Source organism: Coptis chinensis, chromosome 8 (assembly GCF_015680905.1).
Source record: "Coptis chinensis isolate HL-2020 chromosome 8, ASM1568090v1, whole genome shotgun sequence".
Classification (NCBI taxonomy): Eukaryota; Viridiplantae; Streptophyta; class Magnoliopsida; order Ranunculales; family Ranunculaceae; genus Coptis; species Coptis chinensis.
In genome coordinates, this window is record NC_141463.1 from 95,886,320 (window position 1) to 95,889,453 (window position 3,134).

Genomic DNA, 3,134 nt, shown 5'->3' on the forward strand with positions numbered 1-3,134 from the left:
TGGCTTGTTCGAGGACTCGCGGTCATCGAAGTCACCACAGTGCGTTCCATAACCAAGATGCCCCAAAGGGGACCCCGATAACTTTTTCTATATAAATGATGCATAAATTGCTTAGGCTTAAGAGTCACGGAAAATAAATAGATTGTTCCATGTTATGTGATTTCATTGCTACAAATTTAACCTAATCCCCATATGTTGACCGGATCGGTACACATCGGTTATGTCATGGTGTTATATCCATGTCAGGATACAATACCACTCTCGCACCAAACATTTTATACTAGGTGCACGGGATGTGTTGCATTGCATATAGCCACGTCTCAAGTTTGTGAAGGTGAGATTAGGTTTGTTTACTTGTCTTGTTAGTGAGTTGTCTCTTTTGAGAGAAAGAAAAGAATGTGGGAGACGGAGCAATTGAGACAGACCTAGTATGGTTGGATATAATATCCCCATTTGTTTGAATTGTATCTAAATTTCTTGATTTTGATGTACATTCTCTTTAACTTAAGTTACCTTTTTTCTTTTTTTTTTAATCCTTGGGGCAGTTCCTAGTATCTCATACCAATCATTTGGGATATGTGGCTAACTTACTAGAGTAGTTAGGGTTTCAAAACAGACTTAAAAGGTAAATTGATGATATTGGAGGATAGTGTTTTGGGAACAATGCTAGGTCGTGGCTTTTGCTTGGTATAGCTCTAACTAAAGGCAAAGTGATTCTACATTGGTAGAAAATGGGTATTAAAACAATAAGCTTTAATGCTCTATTGTCATGCTGCATTTAAACTATCAAATACTCAATATTGCTTATAAATATTATCTTCCATATCGCTCATCTCTTTTTCAATTTGTAATGTATTTGAGTATGCCTGGGATGCAATTTTGTACTCTACTCTCCACTGAATGAAAGCCTACAAATTGTATTGTGGAAAAAAGACTGCCTTGGGATACAACTCATTGAATGCAGGTTTGGGTCGCCTCTCGAACCCCTAACCTTTTCATAACAAAAAGAACAAAAACATTACATTTACTGCATTCACACTTTTAAACAAGCTGTTGGAGCTTGCTGTGGTGCTCAGATTTCTTTGCAGTTTAGTTAACTATAAGAAAATAAGAGGTCGATCTCTTAACACTACATTTGACTAAGCCTTTCCCATTTACCGCCTCAACGTAATTTAATTGCTTGCACGAAAGTGTTCTTTTTGCATCATAGCATTGTAATCGATTACCTCCATCTCTATGGAATCGAAAAACTTGAAACGCTTATTGCTTGCATCTTTCCTTGCATTACCTTTGTTACGATAATAAGGATATTTAGGTCATTCGTATGGTATTGTAATCAACTGCAGGCATATATTTGGGGTATGTATATATTTGTGTTAGGTTTCTAGGGGTTATTGAACAAGTCAATAGAATGTAGCCTTTAGATTTGTAATACCTTAACACTATTGTTTTGCATCGTGTTGGTGAGCTCTTACTATTGATTCTAAACATGCACATTTCATATGTTCTTCTAAATGTTGATTCGCTTAAACCGTAGACCTACTAGGGCATGGGTCTAGCTCAAGACTCTTCTTCGTATGGAATTTCCATGGTTATGACTTCAATTAGTTACATGGAGTAAAGTATTTTACTTAGTTCATGTTCAAGAATTAATATGTTGCAAAACGCGCTGCACTAGTGATAGGTAGAGCAATAAAACAAGTGAGATAATGATTGTAAACAAAATCGATAAGTAAGATTAACTACTAATTGTTTACTTGGACTCGAGATTAGATGCCATTACTTGGGATTTCATTGCTTCTCTTTTTCGATTCCACTCTTTTCTTGAATTTCCTAAGAATCATATGAAACTAAAAATTTGAACCAACTAACAAAATCCACATTCAACCAAATACTATATTTTGGAATTATTTATGTTCCGGGTTACACACTTATCCAAAAAAGCTTGGTGCCTAAGTATCATCTAAAATAGATCATCATATTTGTCCATCACTATCCAAACCGCTATCAGGTAGCTATTGGACTCCACCCTACTAGAAAATTTTCCTAACTCGCATTCATTCATTATGTGCGGTGCAACATTCATTCCTCCAAGGCTCCATGGAAGCTGCAAAATCCTAGCTCACTTCATTAACACTCAAAACTCACAAAGCATTATCGAGTAAAGTATGCCATTAAAAACGCTTCACTAAAAATTAGTATATACAAATAATTGTCTATATCAATATGTTTGACATACATGATAGTATGTCATATGAATAGTCATATCCAAGAAAGTATGTCAAGAGTATCAAATCATACACCTAGGGTTAGATTCTTTGCAAAATCCCATGGAATGTTGGTGAATTCAATGGAACCATTATGTTTCGACTGTCAGATCCCAAATTCAACTCGTAAGGCCTACCCGAAAGCAGATAAAACGAAGCTATCTCGCATCAAGTATGTTGAATTGTTTGATTCCCGAAGTTTGGAATGGAGAAGGTTGAACGACTTGGACTTGGCATTTTATGATGAACGCATCAGGAAGCAGCCCGCGGTGGCTGCAAAAGGATATCTTCACTGGTCTCTTTATGAGGAAGGCATATTGGTATTTAACATTGCCCTCAAATCTTGGACGAGGATTGGGCTACCGCAGACTAAATCCCCACCAAAGTCGTACAAACTGTTTCAGTTTAATGGTACTATTGCTATTATGTTCAGGTTCTGGGGTGAGGAGAACAATGCTACTGAGAAATTAGAATTTAGGGTTTTACATGATTACGACAACAGGTTGTGGAGTGAACCGAGGACGATTCGGTTGGACAAATTGTATTCACTATTCACTACATTACCACAACCCGCTTTTTCGTTGACCTTCCCACGTAAAATATTGCAGTTTTGAATGCAACGACAGTATCCTTGGGTACGATTTCAGTGAAGAGAAGTTGTTATTTGTCAAAAGAATCCCAACCATCGGCAATCACTCCATTCTCCCATTCATGTCAGACATCAATCTTTCTAGTTTATTATCGATTCTGGTTTCTTATGCTTGTTCTTTAAATAAACAATGTAGTTTGGTTATACGCCAATGTAGTACGGTTATACTGCAATTAAACGAGAACATAATCAATTTGTTTGTTTGTAGCAGTCCTAAT